At 37.3% G+C, this 9,938-nt stretch overlaps 1 long non-coding RNA gene across 1 annotated transcript in view; it reads left to right on the top strand.

The window, feature by feature from the left end:
• The window catches only part of LOC110260274, a 45,210-nt gene extending 38,294 nt beyond the window's left edge, over positions 1 to 6,916 (top strand). Inside the window, exon 3 of the long non-coding RNA XR_002343261.1 lies at positions 2,070 to 6,916. This is a non-coding gene — a long non-coding RNA (uncharacterized LOC110260274). The remainder of the gene's footprint in view (positions 1 to 2,069) is intronic.

Genomic DNA, 9,938 nt, shown 5'->3' with positions numbered 1-9,938 from the left:
GGATACCATCATCCTATAAATCACAAAGTTCCACAGACTTCAGCTAGAGGTAAAATTAGATGGCAGAGGCCTACATGCTTAGCTAGGTAATTTAATTTAATTGGATATCAAATATAGTGATAAGATTAGAATTGGTAGTTAAGGTTATAAAAAGTTTTGGCTAAAAAAAAAAAGAGTAGGTTATAAAATAATTAAGTTAAATTTTGGTCTTCTTGGAGTCTTTTTCCCTATGGGGTCCCTCTTCCCCTGTACTTACTCACCTGGTCTCAGTACTCATCACCGTGCTACTCCACATTGAGTTGTCATTTATCACTGCGACACTTCTGCTCCATCATACACCATCTGCTATACTCCTGTCTATAACTGAAATTTATCCCCCAGCATTTTTTACTATAAACTATAGTATTAACATTAGGTAATTAATTTTTTTAATCTTCAACACAGGGAATATTATCCTACTCAGGGAACCCTAAGATGTCTATGGATGGACTTCATCAAAGTCTGTGAATCCCTTAAAATTGTATAAACATTTTGAGTGAAGGCATATGTGGATTTTTCTGGGGAGAGCATTCAGTGCTTTTATCGGATTATCAGTCTGTTTTCCCCAGGGAAGTTAGGCACTACTGTCTATTAGAACCCGTTTGAGCCTTGCTTCCTGGGAAACACAGGAATGTTTTCTTGAGATAATGATCCTGCCTTTGTTGTTACCCAACTGTTACTCAAATCATCCTCACTAATCTTCCGCCAACCACTCCATCATTTGCTTGGTACTCATCATCATTTAATACCACCTGTCAAAAGGCCACAAAATACTTCTCTTCCATTGCAGAGCAGAAGACAGCTAGAGGATCACCCTAAGGGGACCAGGCCTACATACTTTACTTACCACAAAATGTAGAGAAGAAAATTTATTTTCTTTTTTTAAAAATTTTTAAATTTTTATTATTATTATTTTTAGGGCCGCACCCGCAGCATATGGCAGTTCCCAGGCTAGGGGTCTAACTGGAACTACAGCTGCCGGCCCACACACAGCCACAGCAATGCCAGATTGGAACTGCGTCTGCAGCCTACACTGCAGCTCACAGCAATGCTGGATTCTTAACCCACTGGGGGAGGCCAGGGGTCGAACCCGAAACCTCATGGTTCCTAGTTGGATTCGTTTCCACTGCGCCATGATGGGAACTCAAGAAACTTATTTTCCGGTGAAATTAAGTGGCAGTAACAGTTTTATTCGTTCAAAACAGAACAGGCCAAATGTCCATTTTTTTAAAGCTGTTTTCATTTTATTTTTTTCTACCAATCATACAAATATTGCTGTTGTTAAAATAATTATTTTGTTGTAACTTCTCTTAAGAGAAGAACTTTAATAAATTAGGTTACCTTTTAGAACTACCCTTCATAGTCTCACACGGAATGGTAATATAGCATTTCATCATCTTCCTAACTCTGATTTTACTGTTCTAGTTATAAAAGAACTTCTTTCACCCATCTCATCCCTAATTGTAAAATAGTCAAGGGAATCAAAATCCCAAAGAATCCAAGCATTGCTTCAATCTTCCTTTTATGTATTAATTAAATCTCTCAAATTTCAAATTAGATTTTATCTTCAGTGGAGTTTTAAAAAAGTTAAAATGTTTTAGTTTCTTGTATAAGTTGCACATGCTTGAAAGCCATTTTCTGTATCAAGGTACATTGGAAATGCAATGGAAAAACAAACCTGCCAAAACGTTGCTTTCATGAAGTTGATACAATTAGTTGATTGAGTGAACGTCTCAATCTCAATTTTTGATGGTTTTTTTTTTTTTGATGTGTACATACATAGTCCAAGACAACCACTTAACTCTCTTTTCTCTATGGTAAATAAATAATGGATAATTTATAACATAAGTTTTCTTCAGGAATTTACAAACTATTCCTGTATCCCCACGTTCCCTAATAAACATTTTGCACACAACAAATACTTACATGAGTCATAAACCTATCCCTTCTTATCGAGGCTACTGCATTGGGCTCAAAGTTGAAAAAGTCTAAAGATAACGTATTTTTTTTTTTTTTTTTTTACCCTACAGATGTTGACACGAGTATTTTCAACCTACTTGCATTTGGTTTGGGCTTAAATGTCACTTCCTTAGAGAACTCATTCATTTTCTTCATGGCACTGGTTGGTATCTCTTGCTGTTAGTTATTTGTTTACTGTCCCTCTCCATTATACCTTAAAGCTCTATAAGGATAGAGATTATGCCATAGGGTTACTATATCCAGTATCTTATACAGTGCCTAAGCACATGGTAGGCACTCAATAACTATTGTTGAACAAATGCATGTATATCTCTGAGCTGTACAGAAATGGGTGGGTACATCTTAGATGACCTTCTTGGCCAGTGGATGTAGCTTTAGGAACCTGAAGCAGCAGAGTAACTCTGAGAGCTGAGTATTGGTGAATCCCATTCACAGGCTTAAAGCAGAAACATCAAGTTCACGTTGTTTTTCTTGAGTTTTTGATTTCAGAATGAAGATGTGTTTGGGGAATCAGGACACCTGCTCCCGTTGTATTCATCCCCCCCACCCCAATGAAGTGAACTAGTAAGCGCCTGGCTGATTGTAAGCCCAACACACTGTTCACTACCGACTTGTTATTTGTTTTCAACATACTCCACCAGGTTCACAGTTCATGTTGTGAGTATCACATGTTTGTGTTTTAAGGATAAATAACTTTTTTTTTTTATACGTGCTACACATGCAGCTGTTAGTTTCAATTCAGTAGCAGGAACAGGCCAAAGTAAATGTTAAGTAATTAGAAAACAAACTCAGAAACTCTGTCACATGAACAGGTTATTGGTGAAAAAAACTGCAAGATGGCTCAGGAACAGGAGTCTTTCCCTTTATAGGTTTCACATCAATACAGGCAGAAATAAAGAAGTTGATGAGTTTGAGTGGGGAAGAGGATATTGTGTAAGAGACAGACTCAGCTTGCCTCCCTTAAGATTCCAGATAATCAGCAGATTTAATCCCTCAAACAAAGGCAGACTAATTTGGTTAAACCAGGTTGGTGAATTATTGCAGATCTGGCTGCTTCAGTTGGCAAGCAATCATTGAAGTGTTTTTTTTTTTTTAAGTTAACTTATAGAAAGAGATAAAAGACCTATTGAAAACAAACAAAGGTAAAATCTTCTCTATTATGATTGCAAAAGATAACTTATTTAGATGGAAATAAGTGTAACAAATAACTTACTTAGAAAGATAACAGCTATGCTTATGACTGCTGTATGGAATCCTAGTTGGCTAGATTTAGTTGACCCGAATCATTTAGCTCTTTGAATCCATAAATTTGTTCTCGAATAATGTAGAAATAAATGTATATAGTTCTTTAAAACTGTGAAGTAGACAAATGGGAGTTAGAAACAATAAATAAGGTTGAATCATAACCATATGTGTGCTGGTAGACTATTATCCATTTCCCGAGGTTCTGTCAAAGGTAAACTGATTATGTAGCAATTCAGATTCAGTGCTTTTGGGGAAGTGTAGCAATAACTTGGATCATTTATATTTGGAATTCTATTCAGAAGCATGCTTTATCTAAATTTGCCTCAGTTGCCTGGTAGGTGATCAAAGTTCCTTTTTATTTGCCTGTAGATTCTTTCCTTTCTTAGTAAGTAGGTGTACTAAATCATGCTTCTAGTATCTTCATACTCAGTAAATACTTACTGAGTGTCTGCTATGTCTCTGGCACTGTTCTAGGTGCTGGAAAAACAGAAGTGAACAACAACAACAAAAAAACCCCAGCCCTCATAAAGCTTACATTCTAATGGAGGAGGCAAATTACACACAATGTAGTTTTATAATGTATTAGAAGATATTAAGAAGGTTGTAAAGAATAAAAAAGCACTGAAGGGACATAGAAAGTTCCAGAGTTGGGTTGGAATGTTGATCAGGTAAGTTGGTCAGTCAGGGGCTTGCTGAGAAGATGACATTTGAGCCAAGATTTAGAGAAGGTCAGAGAAAGAAGCCTGTGAGTATGGGAGGAAAGAGTGTTCCAATAGATGCAAGGACAAAGAGGAAACACCCACAACAGCAAGGATGCCAGTGCATTTGGAATAAAGGAAGCAAGGAGGACCCCTCAGAGATGAATTAAATAAAAGATAGGGACTGTATATAAGGGCTTTGCAAATCATTGTAAGGACATTGGTTCTAAGTGGAAAGTTATTGGAAGGTCTTGAGTAGTGGAGAGTTAGAGCCTGATTGACATTTTTAAAGGATCAGTTTGTCTCTGTGTTGAGAACAGATTGGAAGTGAGTTGGTAGCCGTTGCAACAATTTAGGCAAGATGACGCTGGCTCTGATGAGTCTGGTAGCAGTGAAAGTAGAAAGTGAAAAGTAGTCAAATTCTGGATGTATTTAAAAAATAGAGCCAACAGAATTTGCTGACATCATTATTTAGGAAAAATTGCCGGATCTAGAATTCATATTTGTTTCTTTTCTCAGTTTCCATTACAGCTATACTAAGGATCTAGCCTAGATTTGGCTTCTAGATTCAGGAAGCTGAATTACTTGGCAATAAAGACTATAATTTAAAGTAGATAAATATTCAAGAAAACTACATAATATTTCTCAATATTTTTGCGCTAATGTTATATTTATCCTAAGATATTCAAATAAAATGGGATAAAAGATAAAATGCAAACTGTCTTTTCTCTTACTTAATTATGTAGTAAATATTATTTTTAATGAGGTGTGGCCAGAAAGTTTATTTTGAACTTCATGATTCTTCATGTTTACCTAACAGTAATAGAATATGTCCGTCTCGGAAAATGCAAAAGATCAAAGAGTTTCTTCCATTTGGTTTCAAAAACAGGAAAAGAATAATAGTTGACAGTTTTCAACTTTTGAACTCTTACTATCTCTTACTTAGTGTATTTTTACATTTCACTTTCATGTTTAGCTTAAAAACCACTATAACTTGCTTTAGTAAACAAGAGATGATAAAAGCATTTTCTTGTGATTATGAAGTAAACAAAAACTTAATTCCACTTAGGAAAAAAATCCTTCAGGACATATAAGAAAAACAAAGCACTGAACAACTATAATTATAGGGAATGACAGACTGCGAGTAAGAGTGGTGTCTGCTGACTTCCTGGTTTGAGTGTCAGGAAAATCTGAGAGAGAATTTTATGTGAGCTGCTGGAGGAAGAGGAAAAAGCATAAAATCTGTAGGTCAATGTTTCCTAAATTTCCTTAAGGTGTTACTAGATGTCCTTTAATAAAAAGGAATTTTTATTTAAATAAAATGGGAAACATTGGGTTAAACCAAGTAGGCATATCCCTCAACCCCAGCCCCTCACCCTAGCCCAGGTCTCTGACTTCTCAGCCTTTATTCATCCTACAGAGATACAGCCGTAGGGAGAGATCTTTTACAAAATGCATGTCTGAGTGCTTTGACCGTTTGAAAATGGGGTTTATCTCTTTTCTTTCTAGTTTGAAGGGATTCTTTATACGTTCTGCTAGACATATGAATTAAAATTACTTTCTAACACTCTATATCTGTCTTCTCACACCCCTCTCCATGGTTTTTCTCTAAATAGAAAAATAATGTCCCTTTAGGTTAGAATAGCAAGTCTAAGGAAAGAATTTCATGGATAAGTCAAGGAAAATATTGTTCTTTTGTTGCTAAACTGACAACTTCCATAGAAGCCAACAAAACCCCACAATGAGACTGAAGGTACAGTTGAATGCTGTAGTTTTGGCACTGAGGAAGACAATATTTACTAGTATCACTTCATCTTTAGGCTCTTAGTCAAAATTGACTCCTAGGATAAAACAGAGACCATCAATTAAATACTTGAAGTTGAGATGTGACCAACAGTGCACATGTTTAAGTTAGTTACCCTTTTAGTATTTTATTAGACAGATGAGAAATAAAACATGAGAGTCAACCAAGGCAGAGTTGAAATTCTGTCTCCACCACCTAATGGTGGATGGAATCTAGCTAAGTAACTTAATTTTTCAGTTCCCTTAACTTTAAAACAGGGCTAATAATACTGACCTCCTTGGGTTGCTGTAAGGATTAAATAATACCAAGTATGAAAAGCACCTAATTTAGCACCTGGCATCAGTAGTTGCTAAATAGCCATGATTAGTGAAAGGAGAAGTAGTGTCAGGCTCTATCCTAGTGTTTTCAGCATGTGGATCAGACACAGGCACTTATCCATCATTTCTATTTTGTAATCCACTCTCAAAGCATTGAATCCGTAATGGAGATGAAACATTGATTTAGGGGTCCACTAAGCAGTCCAAAGGCAGTAACAGAGCTTCTCTGGGAACTCCAGAGTTCACATTCTAGGCTGAATCCAATCTTTTCTATGGTTATTTTAAGAACTTAAAAAAGTTATTGTAAAAGTAAGTTTGGAAAAAAATTTCCATTAAAAAGATATTTTTTAATATAATAGGGAAGATCTTTATTCGTAGGCCTTTTTCTTTTTCTTTTTTTTTTTTTTAATGTCCGGAATGAGGCTTGTGACTGCTTAGAAAAAGATTGTTCAACATCTCCACCTACTGGTAACTTTAAATAATATTATGCAATTAGAGAGCTGGAAATTCCTAGTTTTAAAGATATAGAGTATTACTATTATTAATAATGATAATGGTTAACGTGTGCTGAGCACTGACAAGGTCTTTCAGACTTTCTCAAGAGTTCGATGAGATAGTAAATTACAGAATAATAAACTATATTTTGAATTGAGTCAATATAACCTAAAGAAGAAATAATAATTTTTAGTGTTATAATTGGGCAAGAGAACAGACCATTGGCACAATCCTAAGATGCTTTGGTCCACAGCATCTTATGCCTGTAAGATTGCAACAACCTCCTAAATCACCTCTCTGCCTCCAGTTTTTTTGTTGTTGTTGTTGTTGTTGTTGTTGTTGCTATTTCTTGGGCCGCTCCTGCGGCATATGGAGGTTCCCAGGCTAGGGGTCGAATCAGAGCTGTAGCCACCGGCCTACGCCAGAGCCACAGCAACGCGGGATCCGAGCCGCATCTGCAACCTACACCACAGCTCACGGCAACGCCGGATCGTTAACCCACTGAGCAAGGGCAGGGACCGAACCCGCAACCTCATGGTTCCTAGTCGGATTCGTTAACCACTGCGCCACGACGGGAACTCCCTGCCTCCAGTTTTTCCTTAAGCCTGTCCATTCTGCACTGTGACACTAATTTTCTCATGATGATTAAAAGCAAAGAAAGGAAATAAATGTCTTAAAAATAAGATTTTTAAAAATTGTACATCAGAGACAACCATCTTAAAGCCAAGATTTTGATGGGGTTGAACTTGTGGGAGATAAGAAAGCAAAGATGAAGTCTGGAAGGCAAGAGAACATGAAGTATTTGCCTTATAGAGTTGATTTGAAAAAAATACATGATAATATCAAGCAGATTTCCCCATCCTGATTAGAGTAAGATCTCAGAGGCTGTGGGAAGTGGGGGGCTGGGAAGGGATGTGATCTAGATAAAGAGATCCTTGAACTTAGCCTCAGCCTGGTGCCATAAGGGAATGATACATTTAGGGATTTGGGGAGAGAGGGAGTGTAATTTACAAGTGGGAGGCATATAAGTAATCTGTGGTCAGAGAATGGACTGTGGAGCTTGCCATACGTTCTTTGACCCTCCTGTCCCTGAGAGATGAGATAGATGGCCCCTCTCCCTGAATTTCAGCTGGTTCTGTAACTTCTTTGACTCATACCATATCACAGAATTGACTCTGTGCCAATTTCCAGGCCCAAGTTTTTCCACTTTCAGATTCTTGGAATAGTCTGGGAGTCCTGAATTTCTGCATAAGAATCCAACTACCCTGAGCCTTCTGTGGTGGACAGATGTGTAGGTGCTCCATTGGCAATCTCAGCTCAGCCTTCCAAAACACTAGAGACGTGACTGCAGCCATCGCAGACTCTCCAGAGCAGCCCTTCCACCAGCAAAATGCCATGCAGTGACCTTAGTCAGTGCGATACGGAACAGAGAATTGCCCATATGAGCCTTGCCTGAATTTTTGACTCATGAAGTCAAGAGATACAATAAGAGAGTGGTTGTATTTTAACACTATATTTTGGGGTAAATTGTTAGCCAGCAGTAATCAGAACATCCCCCTGCAGCCAAGTCTCAATAGAGCAGCCAGATGGAACATTGAAATGAAAGTCAGATCACGTCCCTCCTCTACCCCAAAGTAAAGTTCTATCAATTTTTTGTAAACATCCTATAGTGACCTTCGAGGCCTTATGGGATGCAGTCCCTATTACTTCTCTAATTTTAGCACCACTGCTGTTCTGCTTTCTCACTCACCTCGTGCCACTCTGGCCTTCTATTCTGTAGAACTGAGCATATCCCTTCCTGCTAATGGCTTTAGTAGTTTCCTCTTCTATGTAGCTACTTGGCTCACTCCCTCACCTCCCCTAAGTGTCTGTTCAAATGTCACCATCTCAATAGGTCCTCCAAGGAGGCCTATGCTGATGACCTTATTTAATGCTATTAATCATGCCCACCCCTGGTACTCCCACCCTCCCAGCACTCGTGATCCTACTTATCCTATACTATTTTGACTTTTTCCCACCAAACTTATGCCCTTTTAACTTATTACATAATTTATTTATTCATAATTCTATTAAATTGTTTATCTTCTTGGGTAGAATATGAGCTTCTCAAGGGTAAGATCTTTTTCCATTTTGTTCATTGATGAATTCCAAGTGGCTGGCAGATGCTAAGTACTCAGGGAGTACTGTTGACTGTTTAAATGAATGAGTGTACCCTGAATTAATAAAATTATAATATCCACCGATGAGCATACATGGGGCTTCAAAAAGTAAAGTTAGTCTAGTTTTAAAGAGAAACGTATATTAAACTTTAGTTCACTTGAAGTCTCTGAATCTGAAGCTATCTTCCCTCTGCATTCATTTGAGCCAGTAGACTCCCAGCAAGGCTTTGAATCCTTGGAACATAACAATTTTCCAAATAGAACATAATCATCATCAAAGTCATTATCATTATCATCATCTTTGTGACTGCTTGCAAACCCAAATTGAAAAGCAATTTTACCAATGTAATTCCTTTTGCAAGATGATACTAAAGCATTGTCTCAACTATTTTCCTTCATTATTTCTCAAAAGTTTTCCTTTTTGAGCCCAGTTAAATTTTCATCTTTTCCTGGTTTGCTGATGCTTTTACATGAATGGGTGCTGACTTAAATGCCTTTTCCGTGTCTAGTATGATTTTTTTAATACATTCTATTAATGTAGTGAATTATATTGATTTTATTTATTTATTTATGTCTTTCTAGGGCCTCGCCCATAGCATATGGAGGCTCCCAGGCTAGGGGTTGAATTGGAGCTGTAGCTGCTGGCCCACACCACACCCACAGCAACACAGATCCAAGCCAAGTCTGTGACCTACGCCATAGCTCACAGCAACGCTGGATCCTTAATGCACTGAGCGAGGCCAGGGATCAAACCTGCATCCTCATGGATGCTAGTCAGATTTGTTTCCACTGAGCCACAACAGGAATTCCTTGATTGATTGATTTTAGAATGTCAAAGTATTCTTGCATTCCTTGTATAAAACCCCTTTGTCATAATGTGTCATCCTTTTAATATATGTCTGGATTCAATTTTGTTGAGAGTTTTTGTGTCTATACTTGAGAGGGATAGTCTACAATTTCTTTTCTTATAATGTCTTTGTCAGCTTTTGGTAAAAGGGTTATGCTGACCTTGTGAAATGAGTTACAAAGTATTCCCCCCCCCAAGTTTTTCTGAAAATTTGATAGACGTCACTAATGAAACCATTCAGACCTCAAATTTTTTTTAAGGAAAAGGTTTTTTTTATTGTGATTTAAATTTTTTAAAATAGATGAGGGCTATTCTGATTTTCTGTTTCTTGTATTATTGTTGATGAGGTTTTTT

This window comes from Sus scrofa, chromosome 1 (genome assembly GCF_000003025.6).
Source record: "Sus scrofa isolate TJ Tabasco breed Duroc chromosome 1, Sscrofa11.1, whole genome shotgun sequence".
In the NCBI taxonomy this organism is placed as follows: Eukaryota; Metazoa; Chordata; class Mammalia; order Artiodactyla; family Suidae; genus Sus; species Sus scrofa.
Note: the sequence above shows the minus strand (reverse complement) of the source record. Positions and strands in the feature narration are given on the sequence as shown.